Source organism: Heterodontus francisci, unplaced genomic scaffold (genome assembly GCF_036365525.1).
Source record: "Heterodontus francisci isolate sHetFra1 unplaced genomic scaffold, sHetFra1.hap1 HAP1_SCAFFOLD_805, whole genome shotgun sequence".
NCBI lineage: Eukaryota > Metazoa > Chordata > Chondrichthyes > Heterodontiformes > Heterodontidae > Heterodontus > Heterodontus francisci.
In genome coordinates this window covers 352,546-376,608 of record NW_027141913.1, presented here as the reverse complement: position 1 = coordinate 376,608, position 24,063 = coordinate 352,546, and the positions used below count along the sequence as shown (strand labels likewise).

The following is a 24,063-nucleotide window of genomic DNA, read 5'->3' as shown; positions in this document are numbered from 1 at the left end:
CAGGTGATAATATTCCAGTTAATTGTTAAATTAGATATCATCACTAATACACAGGTGATAATATTCCAGTTAATTGTTAAATTAGATATCATCACTAATACACAGGTGATAATATTCCAGTTAATTGTTAAATTAGATATCATCACTAATACACAGGTGATAATATTCCAGTTAATTGTTAAATTAGATATCATCACTAATACACAGGTGATAATATTCCAGTTAATTGTTAAATTAGATATCATCACTAATACACAGGTGATAATATTCCAGTTAATTGTTAAATTAGATATCATCACTAATACACAGGTGATAATATTCCAGTTAATTGTTAAATTAGATATCATCACTAATACACAGGTGATAATATTCCAGTTAATTGTTAAATTAGATATCATCACTAATACACAGGTGATAATATTCCAGTTAATTGTTAAATTAGATATCATCACTAATACACAGGTGATAATATTCCAGTTAATTGTTAAATTAGATATCATCACTAATACACAGGGGATAATATTCCAGTTAATTGTTAAATTAGATGTCATCACTAATACACAGGTGATAATATTCCAGTTAATTGTTAAATTAGATATCATCACTAATACACAGGTGATAATATTCCAGTTAATTGTTAAATTAGATATCATCACTAATACACTGGTGATAATATTCCAGTTAATTGTTAAATTAGATATCATCACTAATACACAGGTGATAATATTCCAGTTAATTGTTAAATTAGATGTCATCACTAATACACAGGTGATAATATTCCAGTTAATTGTTAAATTAGATATCGTCACTAATGCACAGGTGATAATATTCCAGTTAATTGTTAAATTAGATGTCGTCACTAATACACAGGTGATAATATTCCAGTTAATTGTTAAATTAGATGTCGTCACTAATACACAGGTGATAATATTCCAGTTAATTGTTAAATTAGATATCGTCACTAATACACAGGTGATAATATTCCAGTAAATTGTTAAATTAGATGTCATCACTAATACACAGGTGATAATATTCCAGTTAATTGTTAAATTAGATATCATCACTAATACACAGGTGATAATATTCCAGTTAATTGTTAAATTAGATATCATCACTAATACACAGGGGATAATATTCCAGTTAATTGTTAAATTAGATGTCATCACTAATACAAAGGTGATAATATTCCAGTTAATTGTTAAATTAGATATCATCACTAATACACAGGTGATAATATTCCAGTTAATTGTTAAATTAGATATCATCACTAATACACAGGTGATAATATTCCAGTTAATTGTTAAATTAGATATCATCACTAATACACAGGTGATAATATTCCGGTTAATTGTTAAATTAGATATCATCACTAATACACAGGTGATAATATTCCGGTTAATTGTTAAATTAGATATCATCACTAATACACAGGTGATAATATTCCAGTTAATTGTTAAATTAGATATCATCACTAATACACAGGTGATAATATTCCAGTTAATTGTTAAATTAGATATCATCACTAATACACAGGTGATAATATTCCAGTTAATTGTTAAATTAGATATCATCACTAATACACAGGTGATAATATTCCAGTTAATTGTTAAATTAGATGTCATCACTAATACACAGGTGATAATATTCCAGTTAATTGTTAAATTAGATGTCATCACTAATACACAGGTGATAATATTCCAGTTAATTGTTAAATTAGATATCATCACTAATACACAGGTGATAATATTCCAGTTAATTGTTAAATTAGATGTCATCACTAATACACAGGTGATAATATTCCAGTTAATTGTTAAATTAGATATCATCACTAATACACAGGTGATAATATTCCAGTTAATTGTTAAATTAGATGTCATCACTAATACACAGGTGATAATATTCCAGTTAATTGTTAAATTAGATGTCATCACTAATACACAGGGGATAATATTCCAGTTAATTGTTAAATTAGATATCATCACTAATACACAGGGGATAATATTCCAGTTAATTGTTAAATTAGATGTCATCACTAATACACAGGGGATAATATTCCAGTTAATTGTTAAATTAGATGTCATCACTAATACACAGGGGATAATATTCCAGTTAATTGTTAAATTAGATGTCATCACTAATACACAGGTGATAATATTCCAGTTAATTGTTAAATTAGATATCATCACTAATACACAGGTGATAATATTCCAGTTAATTGTTAAATTAGATGTCATCACTAATACACAGGTGATAATATTCCAGTTAATTGTTAAATTAGATGTCATCACTAATACACAGGGGATAATATTCCAGTTAATTGTTAAATTAGATGTCATCACTAATACACAGGGGATAATATTCCAGTTAATTGTTAAATTAGATGTCATCACTAATACACAGGGGATAATATTCCAGTTAATTGTTAAATTAGATGTCATCACTAATACACAGGGGATAATATTCCAGTTAATTGTTAAATTAGATGTCATCACTAATACACAGGTGATAATATTCCAGTTAATTGTTAAATTAGATGTCATCACTAATACACAGGTGATAATATTCCAGTTAATTGTTAAATTAGATGTCATCACTAATACACAGGTGATAATATTCCAGTTAATTGTTAAATTAGATGTCATCACTAATACACAGGTGATAATATTCCAGTTAATTGTTAAATTAGATGTCATCACTAATACACAGGTGATAATATTCCAGTTAATTGTTAAATTAGATGTCATCACTAATACACAGGTGATAATATTCCAGTTAATTGTTAAATTAGATATCATCACTAATACACAGGTGATAATATTCCAGTTAATTGTTAAATTAGATATCATCACTAATACACAGGTGATAATATTCCAGTTAATTGTTAAATTAGATGTCATCACTAATACACAGGTGATAATATTCCAGTTAATTGTTAAATTAGATGTCATCACTAATACACAGGTGATAATATTCCAGTTAATTGTTAAATTAGATGTCATCACTAATACACAGGTGATAATATTCCAGTTAATTGTTAAATTAGATGTCATCACTAATACACAGGTGATAATATTCCAGTTAATTGTTAAATTAGATGTCATCACTAATACACAGGTGATAATATTCCAGTTAATTGTTAAATTAGATGTCATCACTAATACACAGGTGATAATATTCCAGTTAATTGTTAAATTAGATGTCATCACTAATACACAGGGGATAATATTCCAGTTCATTGTTAAATTAGATATCATCACTAATACACAGGTGATAATATTCCAGTTAATTGTTAAATTAGATATCATCACTAATACACAGGTGATAATATTCCAGTTAATTGTTAAATTAGATATCATCACTAATACACAGGTGATAATATTCCAGTTAATTGTTAAATTAGATATCATCACTAATACACAGGTGATAATATTCCAGTTAATTGTTAAATTAGATGTCATCACTAATACACAGGTGATAATATTCCAGTTAATTGTTAAATTAGATGTCATCACTAATACACAGGTGATAATATTCCAGTTAATTGTTAAATTAGATATCATCACTAATACACAGGTGATAATATTCCAGTTAATTGTTAAATTAGATATCATCACTAATACACAGGTGATAATATTCCAGTTAATTGTTAAATTAGATGTCATCACTAATACACAGTGTATTATCTATTTAATTGTTAAATTGGACATGATAACTAAAACAGTGTCTAAAATATCCCACTTAATTTTGACGTTACATGTCATCCCTAATCCACAAGAGTTCCCCAAAAGCTGGTTTGGGAATTAGGGGTACACTTTTTATAGCAAGTTGGGGCTTCCCCACAACCTGGCACATGTGAACAGTTTTACAGAACTCCACCACATCTTTGTCGAGTTGTGGCCAGTCAAACTGCTGTCTTATGCAGGCTTGGGTTTTTCTGATGCCGACATGTCCAGCCATTGGAATTCCTGGGTTATTCTCTGTATTTCCTTATGGTACCTGGGCAGAACCACTATCTGGTGAACCACTGTCCACTCTTCATCCGCAGGTCTCTAAGGAGGTCTCCACTTCCTCATCGTCACCTCATTCTTTAAATAGTCACACTCTGGAACTCCCTCTGCTTCTGTTTAACTTTAGACTGTCTTTGCTAACTTTTTAAACATTGGGTCAGCTTGCTCAGCCTCGACCAAGGAAGATCTGTTTAACACATCCTTTTTGTCCTCTGAATTCCCAAAGAAGGTTTCAGATAACTAGATAGGAGGGTCATCAGTCTGCAGTGTCAGTTCATCCTCCTCTGATGGAGCTTGTTTGACCATGGACCATCACAACACAAAGGCAGGAAAAATGTCAGTGGCCTTCTCCTGTAACTGCTCTGTCTATCTCATCTATTTCAGTCTCTTGAAAACCACTGGAGAAGCTAGCACCTTCACCCTGACCAGATCATTACCCAGGAACAGGACCACCCTGTCTACAGGTAAATTAGGGACAATCCCCAGGGTTACCAGTCCTGAAACAAAGCTGCACTCTAGGTATATTCGATATGGAGTCCTGGGCATTTACCTTCCCCAATACTGTTGACTAATACTTGAGCGTTCGATGCCCTCTCTGGGGGAGAGTTCATGCATTTTCCCAGCAGGAGGGAATGGGTGGCCCCTTTATCCCAAGTATGGCTTTGGGCTTACTTGCTGCATTCGAGGGGTATTTGGTCACTTTTCCTTAGGATACAAAATCCTGCTATCTCGCAGGGATTTTCTTAAATTTTCCAGCACTCTCTGTGTTGGGCATACTGGGTCTTACTGCCACAGTTAAAGTCACAGCCTGGTCTTCTGTGTTTCCCATCAGGGCCCCATTTCCTGAACTGGTCTGGTGTATCCTGATTAATCCGACAGATTTTCACTGTAACGTCCAGCAGTCAGCTCGGAGGTGATTGTTACAGTGGAAACACACAGGCTTTTGGGCGTCACTCCTGTTCTCAGCATTGTCTGCTCTGGCCTAAGGAGGACCCGTTGTGTTTCCACCTCTCCCTTCTTGCTCATGGCTGCTTTACTTTATTCGTTCATGAGATGTGGGCGACGCTGGCTAGGCCAGCATTTATTACCCATCTGTAATTGCCCTGGAGAAGTAGTTGGTGATCTGTCTTCTTGAACCGCTGCAGTCCATGTCGGGTAGGTACACCCACAGTGCTGTCAGGAAGGGAGTTCCAGGATTTTGATCCAGCGACAGTGAAGGAACAGCGATATAGTTCTAAGTCAGGATGGTGTGTGACTTGGAGGGGAACTTGCAGATGGTACTGTTCCTATGAATTTGCTGCCCTGTCCTTCTAGGTGGTGGAGATCGCGGGTTGGAAGGTGCTGTCTAAGGAGCCTTGGTGCGTTGCTGCAGTGAATCTTGTAGATGGTACACACTGCTGCCTCTGTGCATTTATGGTGGAGGGAGTAAATGTTTGTAGATGGGGTGTGACAATCTGGAGCGTTGCTTTGTCCTGGATGGTGTCGAGCTTCTTGAATGTTGTTGGAGCTGCACACATCCAGGCAAGTGGAGAGTATTCCATCACACTCCTGACTTGTGCCTTGTAGATGGTGGACAGGCTTTGGAGAGTCAGGAGGTGAGTTACTCGCTGCAGAACTCCAAGCCTCTGACCTGTTCTTGTCACCACTGTATTTATATGGTTACTCCACAAGCAAATGGACCGCTGGGTGTAGCACTACCTAGAACTGTACTCCAGGGAGAATGTTGTCACTGAGACTGCCTTCAATGCAGCCCAGTCTCTGCCAGTCATGGTTGAGCTGGACGTACAGCCAACAAAATCGGAATCAGTGATGCCATTGATTCTCTAGCCAGCGGAAAAGCCCCTGGGAAGGACGGAATTACCCCTGAAATCATCAAGACTGCCAAGACTGCTATACTTTCAGCACTCTACGAACTGCTTTGCCTCTGCTGAGATGAGGTAGCAGTCCCACAGGACGTGCGCGATGCCAATATCATCACCCTCTAAAAGAACAAATGTGACCACGGTGACAGCAGCAACTACCGTGGAATCTCCTTGCTGAGCATAGTGGGGAACGTCTTCGCTCGTGTCGCCTTAAACAGGCTCCAGATGCTGGCTGAGCGTGTCTATCCTGAGGCACAGTGTGGCTTTCCAGCAAAGAGATCCAACATTAACATGCTATTCTCCCTTCGCCAGCTACAGCAGGAATGCCGTGAACAACAGATGCCCCTCTACGGTGTTTTCATTGATCTCACCAAAGCCTTTGACCTCGTCAGCAGACGTGGTCTCTTCAGACTATTAGAAAAGATTGGATGCCCACCAAAGCTACTAAGTATCATCACCTCGTTCCATGACAATATGAAAGGTAAAATTCAGCATAGCGGGGCCTCATTAGAACCCTTTACTTTCCTGAATGGCGTGAAACAAGGCTGTGTTCTCGCACCTACACTGTTTGGGATTTTCTTCTCCCTGCTGCTCTCACATGCGTTCAAGTCTTCAGAAGAAGGAATTTTCCTCCACACAAGATCAGGGGGCAGGTTGTTAAACCTTGCCCGTCTTAGAGCGAAGTCCAAAGTCCGAAAAGTCCTCATCAGGGAACTCCTCTTTCCTGAAGACGCTGCATTAACATCTTATACTGAAGAGTGTCTGCAGAGACTCATCGACAGGTTTGCAGCTGTCTGCAATGAATTTGGCCCAATCATCAGCCTCAAGAAAACGAATATAATGGGACAGGACGTCAGAAATGCTCCATCCATCAATATCGGCGACCATACTCTGGAAGTGGTTCAAGAGTTCACCTAACTAGGCTCAACTATCACCAGTAACCTGTCTCTCGATGCAGAATTAAACAAGCGCATGGGAAAGGCATCCACTGCTATGTCCAGACTGGCCAAGAGAGTGTGGGAAAATGGCGCACTGACACGGAACACAAAAGTCCAAGTGTATCAGGCCTGTGTCGTCAGTACCTTGCTCTATGGCAGCGAGACCTGGACAATGTATGTCTGTCAAGAGCGACGTCTCAATTCATTCCATCTTCACTGCCTCCGGAGAATCCTTGGCATCAGGTGGCAGGACCGTATCTCCACCACAGAAGTCCTCGAGGCGGCCAACATCCCCAGCATATACTAAGCCAGCGGCGCCTGAGATGGCTTGGCCCTGTGACCCACATGGAAGATGGCAGGATTCCCAAGGACACATTGTGCAGCAAACTCGTCACTGGTACCAGACCCACCGGCCGTTCATGTCTCCACTTTAAAGACGTCTGCAAACGCGACATGACGTCCTGTGACATTGATCACAGGTCGTGGGAGTCAGTTGCCAGCGATCGCCAGAGCTGGTGGGCAGCCATAAAGGCGCGGCTAAAGTGTGGTGAGTCGAAGAGACTTAGCAGTTGGCAGGAAAAAAGACAGAAGTGCAAGGAGAGGGCCAACTATGTAACAGCACCGACAACCAATTTTATCTGCTGCACCTGTGGAAGAGTTTGTCACTCTAGAATTGGCCTTTATAGCCATTCCAGGCGTTGTTTCACAAACCACTGACCACCTCCAGGCACTTATCCATTGTCTCAGAGACAAGGAGGCCAAAGAAGGAGTTCAGTTGCTGGTCCGTGGTAACCCCAGGATGTTGATAGTGGGGGATTCAGTGATGGTAATGCAAATGTATGTCAAGGGGAGATGGTTAGATTCTCTCTTGTTGGAGATGATCATTGCCCAGCACTTGTGTGGCGCGAATGTTACTTGCCACTTAGCAGCTCAAGCCTGGATATTGTCCTAGTGTTGCTTGTTTTCTACACGGACTGCTTCAGTATTTGAGGAGTCACCAATGGTGCTGAACATTGTGCAATAATCAGCGAACATCCCCACTTCTGACCTTATGATTGAAGGAAGGTCATTGATGAAGCAGCTGAAGACGGTTGGGCCAAGGACACTACCCTGAGGAACTCCTGCAGTGATGTCCTGGAGCTCAGATGATTGACCTCCAACTCTAATCCTGTTATATTTTTCAGGTTCACGTGCAAAATGGTTGGCACATGGTTTAGGATTTCGGCTTTCCTAGCTTTTGGATGGATAGTAATCCCTTACTGCTCAGTTCTGTACAGAAATGTAGTTAGGCCACACTTACAATATTGCGTGCAATTCTGGTCGCCACACTACCAGAAGGACGTGGAGGCTTTGGAGAGGGTACAGATGAGGTTTACCAGGATGTTGCCTGGTCTGGAGGGCATTAGCTATGAAGAGAGGTTGGATAAACTCGGATTGTTTTCACTGGAACGACGGAGGTGGAGGGGCGACATGATAGATGTTTTCAAAGTTATGAGTGGCATGGACAGAGTGGATAGTCAGAAGCTTTTTCCCAGGGTGGAAGAGTCAGTTACTAGGGGACATAGGTTTAAGGTGAGTGGGGCAAAGTTTAGAGGGGATGTGCGAGGCAAGTTCTTTACACAGAGGGTGGTGAGTGTCTGGAACTTGCTGCCGGGGGAGGTGGTGGAAGCAGGTACGATAGCGACGTTTAAGAGGCATCTTGACAAATACATGAATGGGATGGGAATGGAGGGATATGGTCCCTGGAAGTGCAGAAGGTTTTAGTTTAGGCAGGCATCAAGATCGGCGCAGGGTTGGAGGGCCGAATCGCCTGTTCCTGTGCTATACTGTATTTTGTACAATCCTCAACTCTTCAACGAATAGGGCATTTAACCTGCCCCAAGTTACTTCACTCTGGGTTAGGAAGGTACTGCCTCAAATGTGGACATTTTAATACTCCAGCAGTGAAAAACCCATTAAAACTTTATTGAAGTTTTTGAAGTTTTGCTAGGGAACCATTTGGTTCCCCATTCCCAATTTCCCAACTGTCTTTGGTTTTTGATCCCAGATGCGAGCCCCAAATTTATGTTACACTTCAGGTGAGGAGGGGTCGAAAGGCTCCCGTCTTGTCGCTCTCCTTGTTCGATGCCACAGGCTTTATTCCTTTTTAAATAGTGCATGTGTTTACCAATTCAGTGAGTGTTTAATACTTCAAGTGCTAGGATCATAAAAGAATCAATCAGGCAGGTTTTCTTTCGTTTAAACAAGAAAGAGGTTATTTTATTGTACTGAAAATCAAATACCGATTGAAGTAAAATAGTAAACTCTGCTTCAACTTTCATACACACACACACACACACACACACACACACACACACACACACACACACACACACACACACACACACACACACACACACACACACACACACACACACACACGAATCACACGGACACACAAATAGGTTACAGAGTGATGGAGAATAGTTTGGGTTGGATTAGAGTCCAGAAGAAATAAAACTAATGTACAGTTTGTGGGGTCTTGTAATTCATTTTTCCTCTGACTGAATTCATGGTTCCAAAGTCTCTGCCTGGTAGAAGTGGACATGCAGCTGGTCCGCCTGGTTCAGGGGTTTCTTGGAGACAGTAATGCTCAGTGGCTTTCTTCCTCGGTCTCTGTAGCAATGGTGGACTTGGATGTTCTGCAGTCACAGACAGATTACAACATTTACAATGTTACCTGGGGAGAGAAAGAGAGCGTAAGACAGCCCAACCAGGGTCTTGCATGGGTTAGCTTGCAAAGCTTGTCTGCTGTGTGTAACAAAAAGTTACAAGTTTACATAGACTGGGGTAGGGGGGAGGGAGGCTGTCACATGGTCTATCAGTACCTTTCTTCCTTTAATGAGTTTCAAAGTCTAAGAATCCCAAGTCTCTCTCAAATTATATTGTAAATGTTTCTCCTGCAGGTACGTCTCCGCGAGTAAATGCTGCAAGATGGCTTTGAATGTCTTGCTAATGAGGGTGATCCCAGATAATCTACTCAATTGTTCAAAACATTGTCGTGGGTGGGAGCTTTGAAGACATACATCTCCACTTCGATGTCCTGGAATGTGAGGTATTTCAATGCAAATTGTGGTGGCCATCTTGACTACCAGCTTTTTAAATGTTAAATGCAGGATTCCAGCTTTCCAATTTCAAAGTTTAATGTTGGTTTCCAACCAGTGAATTAAAAATTCTCATTCAGCATAGCATGTTTTCTTGGCAGGAGGTATTAGAAAGGCGTGCTGCACTTCAAGATGTTAATACAAAAAGAATCCTGGTTGCTGTGGGAAATAAGAGTGGAAATTGTGAAGGAACGAACCATAGTTTTCCTTACACACAGGGATGGTGCCAAAGGACTGGAGAATTGTAAATGTTACACCATTGTCCTAAAAAGAGTGTAAGGACAAGCCCAGCAAATAGAGGACAGCCAGTTAAACCACGGTGCTGGGAAAGCTTTTAAAACAATAATCCAAAACAAAATTAACTGACTGGGACAAATGTGGATGAATTTAGCCTCACCAAAGCCTTGTTTCAATGCAGCAAGACACCCTTTCTCCTGTATTTCAATCCTCTCGCTATGAAGGCCAACATACCCGGGGACTGCTGGGTAGGGGAAAACTATTTATTTGGGCAGTTTTAAAATCTTTGTCTTTTGCGAGGAGCAGCCTTGATAGAACGGGGTGTGGAGCGGACTTTCAGCTGAGCGGTCAATTTCAGTAAGTTACAAGTTAATCCCTTTTTTGTTCCGGAGGACCGGGGACTGCTGGGTAGGGGAAAACTATTTATTTGGGCAGTTTTAAAATCTTTGTCTTTTGCGAGGAGCAGCCTTGATAGAACGGGGTGCGGAGCGGACTTTCAGCTGAGCGGTCAATTTCAGTGAGTTACAAGTTAATCCCTTTTTTGTTTCGGAGGACCGGGGACTGCTGGGTAGGGGAAAACTATTTATTTGGGCAGTTTTAAAATCTTTGTCTTTTGCGAGGAGCAGCCTTGATAGAACGGGGTGCGGAGCGGACTTTCAGCTGAGCGGTCAATTTCAGTAAGTTACAAGTTAATCCCTTTTTTGTTTCGGAGGACCGGGGACTGCTGGGTAGGGGAAAACTATTTATTTGGGCAGTTTTAAAATCTTTGTCTTTTGCGAGGAGCAGCCTTGATAGAACGGGGTGCGGAGCGGACTTTCAGCTGAGCGGTCAATTTCAGTAAGTTACAAGTTAATCCCTTTTTTGTTTCGGAGGACCGGGGACTGCTGGGTAGGGGAAAACTATTTATTTGGGCAGTGGCAGTACCCGAGACACTACACGTGTAGTGTCTCCCACCCACCCTCCTCCTCTAACCAAAAAAAAAAGGACTCTAGGGTGTTGATAAGGTAAGCTTTTTATTTAAAACTTCAGTCCGTCGGATTGCTAAGCGAACAAGTTTTGACTTTTTTTTTTTGTTTGGTTTTTCAGTAGATTTATTGGGAATCTAGAATAGTGGGAATGGAGGTAAAGGCAGTTGTATGTTCCTCCTGCAGAATGTGGGAGGTAGGGGTCGCCAAGAGTGTCCCTGCTGACTGCATCTGTGGGAAGTGCACCCAACTCCAGCTCCTCGCAGACCGTGTTAGGGAACTGGAGCTGGAGCTGGATGAACTTCGGATCATTCGGGAGGCGGAGGGGATTATTGACAGGAGTTATAGGGAGGCAGTCACACCTCAGGTAAAAGAAGTAGGTAGATGGGTTACCGTCAGGGGAAGGAAAGGGAACCAGCAGGCAGTGCAGGGATCCCCTGTGGCCGTTTCCCTCAACAACAGGTATACCGTTTTGGATACTGTTGGGGGGGACGACTTACCAGGGGTAAGCAATGGGGTACAGGTCTCTGGCACAGAGTCTGTCCCTGTTGCTCAGAAGGGAAAAGGGAAGAGGAGCAGAGCATTAGTCATTGGGGACTCCATAGTTAGGGGAACAGATAGGAGGTTCTGTGGGAACGAGAGAGACTCACGGTTGGTGTGTTGCCTCCCAGGTGCCAGGGTACGTGATGTCTCCGATCGTGTTTTTGGGATCCTTAATGGGGAGGGGGAGCACCCCCAAGTCGTGGTCCACATAGGCACCAACGACATAGGTAGGAAGAGAGATGGGGATTTAAGGCAGAAATTCAGGGAGCTAGGGTGGAAGCTGAGAGCGAGAACAACCAGAGTTGTTATCTCTGGGTTGTTGCCTGTGCCACGTGCTAGCGAAGAGAGGAATAGGGAGAGAGAGGAGTTGAACACGTGGCTGCAGGGATGGTGTAGGAGGGAGGGTTTTGGTTTCCTGGATAATTGGGGCTCTTTCTGGGGTAGGTGGGACCTCTACAAACAGGATGGTCTTCACCTGAACCAGAGGGGTACCAATATCCTGGGGGGGAGATTTGTTAGTGCTCTTCGGGGGGGTTTAAACTAAATCAGCAGGGGAATGGGAACCTAAATTGCAGTGCCAGTGTACAGGCTGTTGAGAGTAGTGAGGTAGGGGATAAGGTTACAGGGACGCAAGAGGGCACTGGCAAGCAAGAACTTGGTTTAAAGTGTGTCTACTTCAACGCCAGGAGCATCCGGAATAAGGTGGGTGAGCTTGCAGCATGGGTTGGTAGCTGGGATCCTGATGTTGTGGCCATTTCGGAGACATGGGTAGAGCAGGGGCAGGAATAGATGTTGCAGGTTCCGGGATTTAGATGTTTCAGAAAGAACAGAGAAGAGGGTAAAAGAGGGGGGGGGGTGTGGCATTGTTAATCAAGGAAAGTATTACAGCGGCAGAAAGGACGTTTGAGGACTCGTCTACTGAGGTAGTATGGGCCGAGGTTAGAAACAGGAGAGGAGAGGTCACCCTGTTGGGAGTTTTCTATAGACCTCAGAATAGTTCCAGAGATGTAGAGGAAAGGATAGCGAAGATGATTCTCGACAGGAGCGAGAGTAACAGGGTAGTGGTTATGGGGGACTTTAACTTTCCAAATATTGACTGGAAATACTATAGTTCGAGTACTTTAGATGGGTCTGTTTTTGTCCAGTGTGTGCAGGAGGGTTTTCTGACACAGTATGTGGACAGGCCAACCAGGGGCGATGCCACATTGGATTTGGTACTGGGTAATGAACCCGGCCAGGTGTTCGATTTAGATGTAGGTGAGCACTTTGGCGATAGTGATCACAATTCGGTTAGGTTTACCTTAGCGATGGGCAGGGACAGGTATGTACCGCAGGGCAAGAATTATAGCTGGGGGAAAGGAAATTATGACGCGATTAGGCAAGATTTAGGATGTGTAGGATGGGGAAGGAAACTGCAGGGGATGGGCACAAACGAAATGTGGAGCTTATTCAAGGAGCAGCTAATGCGTGTCCTTGATAAGTATGTACCTGTCAGGCAGGGAGGAAGTTGTCGAGCAAGGGAGCCGTGGTTTACTCAAGAAGTTGAAGCGCTTGTCAAGAGGAAGAGGGCGGCTTATGTTAGGATGAGACGTGAAGGCTCAGTTAGGGCGCTTGAGAGTTACAAGCTAGCCAGGAAGGATCTAAAGGGAGGGCTAAGAAGAGCAAGGAGAGGCCACGAGAAGTCATTGGCGGATAGGATCAAAGAAAACCCTAAGGCTTTCTATAGGTATATCAGGAATAAACGAATGATAAGAGTTAGAACAGGGCCAATCAAGGATAGTAGTGGGAAGTTGTGTGCGGAATCAGAGGAGATAGGGGAAGCGTTAAATGAATATTTTTCGTCAGTATTTACAGTAGAGAAAGAAAATGTTGCCGAGGAGATTACTGAGATACAGCCTACTAGGCTAGATGGGATTGAGATTCACAAGGAGGAGGTGTTAGCAATTTTGGAAAGAGTGAAAATAGATAAGTCCCCTGGGCCAGATGGGATTTATCCTAGGATTCTCTGGGAAGCCAGGGAGGAGATTGCAGAGCCGTTGTTGTTGATCTTCAAGTCGTCATTGTCGACAGGAGTAGTGCCGGAGGACTGGAGGATAGCAAATGTTGTCCCCTTGTTCAAGAAGGGGAGTAGAGACAGCCCTGGTAATTATAGACCTGTGAGCCTTACTTCGGTTGTGGGTAAAATGTTGGAAAAGGTTATAAGAGACAGGATTTATAATCATCTTGAAAAGAATAAGTTCATTTGCGATAGTCAGCACGGTTTTGTGAAAGGTAGGTCGTGCCTCACAAACCATATTGAGTTTTTCGAGAAGGTGACCAAACAGGTGGATGAGGGTAAAGCCGTGGATGTGGTGTATATGGATTTCAGTAAGGCGTTTGATAAGGATCCCCACGGTAGGCTATTGCAGAAAATACGCAAGTATGGGGTTGAAGGTGATTTAGAGCTTTGGATCAGAAATTGGCTAGCTGAAAGAAGACAGAGGGTGGTGGTTGATGGCAAATGTTCATCCTGGAGTTTAGTTACTAGTGGTGTACCGCAAGGTTCTGTTTTGGGGCCACTGCTGTTTGTCATTTTTATAAACGACCTGGATGAGGGTGCAGAATGGTGGGTTAGTAAATTTGCGGATGACACGAAGGTCGGTGGATTTGTGGATAGTGTCGAAGGGTGTTGTAGGGTACAGAGGGACATAGATAGGCTGCAGAGCTGGGCTGAGAGATGGCAAATGGAGTTTAATGCGGAGAAGTGTGAGGTGATTCACTTTGGAAGGAGTAACAGCAATGCAGAGTACTGGGCTAATGGGAAGATTCTTGGTAGTGTAGATGAGCAGAGAGATCTTGGTATCCAGGTACATAAATCCCTGAAAGTTGCTACCCAGGTTAATAGGGCTGTTAAGAAGGCATATGGTGTGTTAGCCTTTAATAGTAGGGGGATCGAGTTTCAGAGCCACGGGGTCATGATGCAGCTGTACAAAACTCTGGTGAGGCCGCACCTGGAGTATTGCGTGCAGTTCTGGTCACCGCATTATAGGAAGGATGTCGAGGCTTTGGAGAGGGTGCAGAGGAGATTTACTAGGATGTTGCCTGGTATGGAAGGAAGATCTTACGAGGAAAGGCTGAGGGACTTGGGGTTGTTTTCGTTAGAGAGAAGGAGGAGGAGAGGTGACTTAATAGAGACATACAAGATAATCAGAGGGTTAGATAGGGTGGATAGTGAGAGTCTTTTCCTCGGATGAGGATGGCAAACACGAGGGGACATAGCTTTAAGTTGAGGGGTGAAAGATATAGGACAGATGTCAGAGGTAGTTTCTTTACGCAGAGAGTAGTAGGGGCGTGGAACGCCCTGCCTGCAACAGTAGTAGACTCGCCAACTTTAAGGGCATTTAAGTGGTCATTGGATAGACATATGGATGTAAATGGAATAGTGTAGGTCAGATGATCGGCGCAACATCGAGGGCCGAAGGGCCTGTACTGCGCTGTAATATTCTAATTCTAATTCGAATTCGAATACCATTTTCCTCCTTAACTGCCTGCTGAACCTGCATGTTTACTTTCAGCAACTGGTGCACAAGGACACCCAGGTCTCACTGCACCTCCCCCTCTCCAAAGTTATCGTCGTTCAGACAATCTGCCTTTCTGTTTTTGACACCAAAGTGGATAACTTCACATTTATCCACATGATACTGCATCTACCATGTATTTCCCACTCACTCAACCTGTCCACATCACACTGGAGCTTCTCTGCATCCTCCTCACAGCTCACCCTCCCACCCAGCTTTGTGTCATCTGCAAACTTGGATATATTACATTTGCTCTTACTGTTTGTTTCCTGTCTGCCAACTAGTTCTCTATCCATGTCAGTACCATACCCCCAATCCCATGGGATTTAACCTTTGCACGCTAATCTCCTGTGTGGGACCTTATTGAAAGCCTTATTAAAATCCAAATACAACACATCCACTCGTTCCCTCTTATCTATTCTATTAGTTACATCCTCAAAAATTCCAGTAGATTTGCCAAGCATGATTTCCCTTTCCTAAATCCATGCTGACTGTGTCCGATCCTGTCACTGTTTCCCAAGTGCTCTGTTATTACATATTTTATAATGGACTCTAGCATTTTCCCCACTACTGATGTCAGGATAACCCCTCTATAATTCACTGTTGTCTCTTTACCTCTTTTTTTAAAATAGTGAGGTTACATTGTCTACCCTCCAATCCATTGTAACTGTTCCAGGATAGAATTTTGAAGACTGACCAGCAATGCATCTACTATTTCTGGAGTCACTTGCTTAAGTGATCAGACCCACCGGCCGTCCATGTCTCCGTTATAAAGACGTCTGCAAACGCGACATGAAATCGTGTGACATTGATCACAAGTCGTGGGAGTCAGTTGCCAGCATTCGCCAGAGCTGGCGGGCAGCCATAAAGACAGGGCTAAATTGTGGCGAGTCGAAGAGACTTAGTAGTTGGCAGGAAAAAAGACAGAGGCGCAAGGGGAGAGCCAACTGTGCAACAGCCCCAACAAACAAATTTCTCTGCAGCACCTGTGGAAGAGCCTGTCACTCCAGAATTGGCCTTTATAGCCACTCCAGGCGCTGCTTCACAAACCACTGACCACCTCCAGGCGCGTATCCATTGTCTCTCGAGATAAGGAGGCCCAAAAGAAAAAGAAAGAACTTGCTTAAGTACTTTGGAATGTAGATTATCAGGCCCTGGGGATTTATCAGCCTTCAATCCCATCAATTTACCCAACACCATTTCCCTATTAATACTGATTTGTGTCCTCATTTGAGAAGAAAGAACCAAAGTATGTATTTAATTGTTCTGCCATTTCTTTGTTCCCTATTACTTCCAAACAGCATTTGATGAAGTGTCACTTAACAGGCTTGTCGATAAAGATAAAGCCCATGGAATAAAAGGGACAAAGTTGTCTGCATGACAGGAAGCAGAGAGAGGGGGTGAAAGGTTGTTGTTAGAACTGGAGGAAGTTTCCCCCAGGGGTCGTTACTAGGTCTGTAACTTTTCATGATCTATTTTAGCCACTTGGACTTGAGTGTAGATTAGAGATACAGCACTGAAACAGGCCCTTCGGCCCACCGAGTCTGTGCCGACCATCAACCACCCATTTATACTAATCCTACACTAATCCCATATTCCGACCACATCCCCACCTGTCCCTATATTTCCCTACCACCTACCTATACTAGGGGCAATTGCTAATGGCCAATATACCTATCAACCTGCAAGTCTTTGGCATGTGGGAGGAAACCAGAGCACACGGAGGAAACCCACGCAGACACAGGGAGAACTTGCAAACTCCACACAGGCAATACCTAGAATTGAACCCGGGTTGCTGGAGCTGTGAGGCTGCGGTGCCAACCACTGCGCCACTGTGCCGCCCTGTAAATAGCACAATTGTAAATTTTACACTTGCCACAAAACCTGGAAGTGTATTGCACAATGAGGATGATATTGACAGACATCAAGTGGATATAGACAGACTGATGGAATGGACGTACACATGGTAGATAAACATTAACAGAAACGCAAAATGATACATTTTTCATAGGATGGACAGGAGAGGCAATGGAAAATAAAGGGTGTAATTTTAATGGGGGTGCAGCAGAAGTTTGGATGCATGTGAATAATTCTATGGCAGGGCATGCAGATAAGATTGTTAAAAATGACATGCTGTGTGACTGTTACAAAGACAAACTATCCCTCCTTGTCTTTCACAGACGTACTGGAGCCTGTTACAATGTTGGTGTCTTCCTCCCACACCTCTCCACAGTCGTCCAGCCAGAAGGAACTACTATTACCTTCTTATTATTTCATGGTAAGTGGGCGCCGCTGCCTGGGCCAGCATTCATTGCCCATCGCTAATTGCTCTTGAGAAGGTGGTGGTGAGCTGCCTTCTTGATCCAACTGGTGCAGGTACACCCACAGTGCTGTTAGGAAGGGATTTCCAGGATTTTGACCCAGTGAGAGTGAAGGAACAGCGATATAGTTCCAAGTCCGGATGATGTGTGACTTGGAGGGGAACTTGCAGTGGTGATGTTCCCATGCATCACTGCCCTTGTCCTTCTTTGTGGTAGAGGTCGCGGGTTTGGAAGGTACTGTTTAAGGAGCCTTGGTGCGTTGCTGCAGTGCATCTTGTAGATGGTACACACTGCTGCCCCTGTGTGCTGGTGCTGGAGGGAGTCAATGACACGCCAACTACAATCAATCAATCAAGCAGGGCTGCTTTGTCCTGGATGGTGTTGAGTTCCTGGAATGCTGTTGGAGCTTCACCCATCCAGGCAAGTGGGGAGTATTCCATCGCACTCCTGATTTGTGCCTTATAGATGGTGGAAAGGCTTTGGGGAGTCAGGAAATGAGTTACTCGCCTCAGGATTCCTAGCCTCTGACCTGTTGTAGCTGCAATTCAGCTTCTGTTCAATAATAACCCCTAGAATGTTGATAGTAGAGGATTCAGTGATGATAACGCCATTGACTGTCAAGGGGAGATGGTTAGATTCTCTCTTATTGGAAATGTTCGTGTCCTGGCACTTTTGCAGCATGAATGCGACTTGCCACATATCAGTTTTGGGTGCATCTTGGTTTGCAAGTACGTAGTTCCTTGGAAGTGGCAACACAGGTAGACAGCGTGGTGAAGAAGCCATTTGGCTTGCCTTCATCGGTCGAGGCATTGAGTACAAGAGTTGGGACGTTATGTTACAGTTATACATAACGTTGGTTGGGCCGCATTTGGAGTACTGTGTGCAGTTCTGGTCGCTGCACTACAGTAAAGATGTGATGAAGCTAGAGAGGGTTCAGAAATGATTCACAAGGATGTTGCCTTGTTTGGAGGGCTTGAGTTATAGATAGAGATTGGATAGGCTGGGTCTGTTTTCCCTGGAGCGAAGGAGGCTGAGAGGGGACATGTTAGAGGTATATAAAATTCTGAGAGGCATAGATAAAGTAGTTGGCCAGAGTCTGCTTCCATGGTGGGGGCGACTAAATCTAGACGGCATAGAATTAAGGTGAGAGGGACGAGGTTTAAAGGGGATCAAAGGGGTAAATTTTTCACACAAAGAATAGTGGGTATCTGGAATGAGCTGCCTGAGGAGGTGGTGGAGGCAGGAACAGTAGCGACAGTTAAGAGGCATCTGGACAGGTACTTGAATGAGCAAGGCATAGTAAGATATGGAATTAATGCAGGCAGGTGGAATTAGTATAGATAGGCATCATGGGGTGACTAAATCTGAGGGGGGAGCTGATAGAAGTATAAAAAATTATGAGGTGCATAGATAGGAAGAAACTTTTTTTTTCCCCCTTGGCGCAAGTGTCAATAGCCAGGGGGTAGAGATTTACAGGAAGGGGCAGGAGATTTAGAGGGGAATTGAGTAAAACAAATTCACCCAGAGGGTGGTTGGAATCTGGACCACACTGCCTGAAGGGATGGTAGAGGCAGGAACCCTCATAACATTTAAAAAGTATTTGGAGAAGCACTTGAAATACCATAGCATACAAGGCTATGGGCCAAGTGCCAGAAAATGTGATTAGAATGGATAGGTGCTTGATGGCCAGCATGGATATGATGGGCCGAAGGGTCTGTCTATAGTCTGTATAACTCTATGGCTGTACAAAATGAGTGGAGTTGAAGGAGAAGTTGATCAATGTGTGAACAATTTCAGCCTGGCGGAGGAGGGTGGTAGTGGATGGGGACTGGATGGGCCTCTGTTCAAGGAAGAAGCAGAGAACCCTAAGACCGTCCTGGTGGGGGATGGAAGGTGCAGATACATTGGACGTCCATCATGAAGAGGAACTGGAAATTGTCAAAATGACGTAGTGCGTCCGAAGAGTCGCGGATGTAGGTGGAAAGAAACTGGACGAGGGGAGAAAAAATCGACTCAAGATAGGAAGTAATAAGTTCAAGTGGGGCAGGAACAGGCTGAAACAATGAGTCTGCTGGGATTGTCCTGTTTGTGGATTTTAGGAAGGAGGTAGAAGTGGGTTGCCCGTGGTTGTGGGACTGTGAGGTTGGAAGCTGTAGCGGGAAGATCTCCAGAGGAGATGAGGTCAGTTACAGTCCTGTGGACAGCAGCTTGATGTTCGCTGGTGGGTTCATGGTCGAGAGGGAAGTAGGAAGAAGTGTCTGAGAGTTGATGCTGAGCCTCTGCAAGGTAGCAGTCGGTACGCCGGACAACAACAGCACCATCCTTGTCTGCAGGTTTGATCACAATGTCGGGATTAGACTTGAGAGAACGGAGTGCAGCAAGTTCAGAGGGGGACAGACTAGAGTGAGTGAGGGGAGCAGAGAAATTGTGATGGCTGATGTTTCACCGACATTTCTCAATGAAACGATCTAAAGTGGGTAAGAGGCCAGAGGGAGGGGTCCAGGTGGAGGCAAAATACTTGAGCTGGGTGAGTGGGTCCACTAGTCGGGGTGGGTGTAGGACTCCTGGTCAAGGAAGTGAGGCAGGAGGTAATGACGATGGAAAAGAGATCAACGGCATGCCGAGCGTGAATTTAATTGAGGTGGGAGTGTAAGGGGATATAACTGAGTCCTTTGCTAGGTACAGATCATTAGGTGACAGAGGGGGGGAAGGTGCACCTGTTTAAGAATAAGGGGTCACCCATTTAAGACAGAGATGAGGAGACATTGTTTCATCTCAAAGGGTCGAGAGTCTTTGGAATTCTCTTCCTCAAAAGGCAGTGGAAGCAGAGAATTTGAAATTTTTAAATGCAGAACTGGATAGATTTTTGATCAGCAAGGGAGTGAAAGGTTACCGGGGGTAGATGGAAATGTGAAATAATCAGTTCAGCCAGGAACTTATTGAATGGTGGAGCAGGCTCGAAGGGCCGAGTGGCCTACTCCTGCTCCTACTTCGTGTGTTCATATATAAATATATGTTGTTGTTGTTATTGATGGCTTTGGAACAGCTCTGTATACTCACCCCAGCCTGAAAAACAATCTATTTTCTGTGCCTTAGCCAATTGGATGTTCACACAACCACTGCCACTTTGATCATTGGGTTCAGTTTTCCGAAGAAGTCGATTAAATCGCTCTTGATCAAACACCTTCTGAAAGTTTATATACATAACACCAGCTGTACAACCCTCATCAATCCCCTATATTACTCCATCAAATAAATCCTTCAAGCTTGTTAGATACAATTATGTCTTTAACATGTTCATGGTAGTTGACATTTATAAACCCTTGTTTTTCAAAACAGCAGGTATCTGTATCCTGGTTGATGGTTGAAATTTCCCCACCAGGGACGTTAAACTGACTGGTCAGTAAATACAGGGCTTAGTCCATATCTCCTTTTTTTAAACAATGTCTAACATTTACAACCATCCAGTCTCCTGTCATCACTCCAATATCCAAGAAGTATTGGAAGCTCCTGGCCAGTGCCTCTGTTATTTGCACCTTTCCTTCCCTCAACAACTCTCATACCTCCCATGCAGACCATGTAAATGTTCTGCTTTATTGTGGTACAAAAAGGGTTGGATTGAACCTGTTTGTTCAGTGACTGTAATTAATGTAATCCATGGACACTAATTGCGTCACTGGAGGGTTTCCTTCTTCTATTAATACAGGACTCCTTTTAATGTGTTCTTCCATCATGTCTGCAGGAGAATCACCCCCGGCACTAACAGGGATCAGCAGCTCTAGCGAAATGGAGAGGATAGATCAGAATCTCAGAATAGATTGGAATGTTACAACAATGGACAGGAGATTATCCCATTGGTTTGATTATCTTACTGCGGATTATTATTGGATAACATTGGCGCATCGGATCCACTGGGCACTGCTGCTGATTCAACACATTTATTATCCCATCCTCGCTATTGTTGGTGTCCCTGGTAAGTCTCTCTATCCAGCTATTAATTCTAGAAACCATGATTAACTGTTTTACTGTTCTTAACAACGACCACATTCAAAATATCGTCCTCCATGTGAGCCCATTTGCTGCATAAACTCTGGTCTGTGTCTTTGTCAAATCTACTATACCAATGCTGTCCTGGTTACTCTCCCTGTTACAAACCACCATAAACCACAGTCTGTACAAAACTCTGCTGTCCATATCCTAATTCACACTAAATCTCATTCACGCAACATCCCTGAGCTCAGTGACCTACATTGTTTTTTGTAGGATAGTATACAAAAAGAAATAAATGGGGTGTGGAAGAAGGGTACCACAATAATTATGGGTGACTTTAATCTGCATGTAGATTGGGCAAATCAGATTGGCAAAGGTAGCCTAAAGAATTATCACATTGAGTGTATTCAGGACAGTTCCTTAGAGCAGCACGTTCTGCAGTCAACCAGAGAGGAAACTATTCTAGAACTGGTAATGTTCAATGAGACAGGATTAATGAAGAACCTCCTAAAAAAGGAGTCTTTAGACAACAATTATCATAACATGATAGCATTTCAATGTTCAGACTGAAGGGAAAACTGTGGGTCTAAGACTAGTTTTAAAAAAAAACCTAAATAAAGGTAATTATAAGGATATGAAGGCATAGGTGGCAAAAGTGAACTTGGAAACTAGGTTAAAAGGTAGTACAGGAGAGATGCAGTGGCAGATTTTTAAGGAGATACTTAATAACTCTCAGCAAAAATGTATCTCAATGAGAAAGAAAGGCTCTTGCAGAAGGTTGTATCATACGCGGCAAAATAATGAAGTTAAGGATAATATTGAATTGAAAGAAACATGACAAATCTGCAAAGATTGTTGGTGGGTGAGAAGATTGGACAGATTTTAAGAACCAGCAATCAATGTTAAAAAAGAGGGAAAGGTAGAGTGTGGGAGAAAGCCAACTAGTAATCTAAAAATAGAGGATAAGAGTTTATACAAGTATTTAAATAGGGAAATAGAAACTAAAATTAGTGTTAATCCTCTAGAAAGTGAGTTTGCAGAATTAATAATGAGAAACAAGGACATGGTGGAGGTGTTGAACAGCTATTTTCTGTCTGTTTTCATTGTAGAAGACATAGCAAACCTTCCAAATATACCTAAATCAAGAGGCAAAAGGAAGTGAGGAACTTAAAACAATCACTATGACCAGAGAAAAGAGGATACTGGGAAAACTATCACACCTAAAGGCTGATAGGACCCACCATCCGTGGATAACGAAAACAGCTAAAGATAGTATCAAACTTAAAGATAAAGCATTTAGCAGTGCAAAGATGGGTGGCAGGGCAGAAGATTAGACAGAATATAAAAAGCAGCAAAGAACAACTAGATATTGATAAGGAAGGAAACATTAGAGTACGAGGGAAAGCTGGCTAGAAATATAAAGACAGATAGGAAGAGTCTCTATAGATATTTAAAGAAGAAAAGAGTTAACAATGTGAACATTAGTCCTACAGAAAGTGAGTCTGCGAAATTAATAATGGAAAATAAGGAGATAGCAGATGAATTGAGCAGATATTTTGCATTAATCGTCACTATTGAGGATGCAAGTAACATCCCAGTATTAGCTGTAATTCAGGAAATGGAAGGGAGGGAGGGAGAAACCCAAGAAAATTACAATCACCAGGGAAGTGATACTGAGCAAATTGTTGGAGCTGCGGAATGACAGTCCCCCGATCCTGAAGAGTGACTAGTGAGATAATTGATGCGCTGGTTTTGATTTTTCAAAAAACCCTAGATTCAGAGAAGGTTTAATTCGATTGGTAAATAACGAACTCCTTTATTCAAAAAGGGAGAGAGACAGAAAGCAGGAAACTACAGGCCAGTTAGCTTAACATCTCTCTTAGGAACAATGTTAGAAGCTATTATTAAATATGTAACAGAGCATTTAGAAAAAGTCAAGGTAATCAGGCAGAATCAACATGGTTTTCTGAAAGGGGAAATCATGTTTAACCAATTTATTGGAGTTCTTTGAAGAAGTAACATGTGCTGTGGATAATGGGGAACTGGTGGATGTACTATACTTAGATTTCCAGAAGGAATTTGATAGAGTGCCACATCAAAGGTTATTGTGAAAAAGAAAATATCATGGTGTAGGGAGTAGTATATTGTCATAGATAGAAGATTGGCTAGCTAACAGGAAATAGAGAGTAGGCATAAATGGGTCATTTTCTGGTTGGTAAGATGTAATGAGTGGTGTGCCACAGGGATCAATGCTGGTGACACAACGTTTTATAATTTATATAAATAACTTGGATGAAGGGACTGAAGGTATGGTTGCTAAATTTGCTGATGAACCAAAGAGAGGTCGGAAGGTAAGTTGTGAAGAGGATATAAGGAGGCTACAAAGGGATATAGATAGGTTATGTGAGTGGGCAAAGATCTGGAAAACGGAGTATCATGTGGGAATCGTGAAATTTCCCATTTTGGCAGGAAGAATAAAAAAGAAGTGTATTATATAAAT

General features: G+C 42.6%; 1 long non-coding RNA gene across 1 annotated transcript; it reads left to right on the top strand.

Moving 5' to 3' along the window:
* The first annotated feature begins 4,389 nt into the window (after positions 1 to 4,389).
* LOC137365643 (uncharacterized) lies at positions 4,390 to 21,404 on the top strand. Its single transcript, XR_010973304.1, has 4 exons — positions 4,390 to 4,471; positions 9,753 to 9,901; positions 17,433 to 17,530; positions 21,316 to 21,404. It is a non-coding gene; the product is annotated as an uncharacterized lncRNA (long non-coding RNA).
* Positions 21,405 to 24,063: the final 2,659 nt, after the last annotated feature.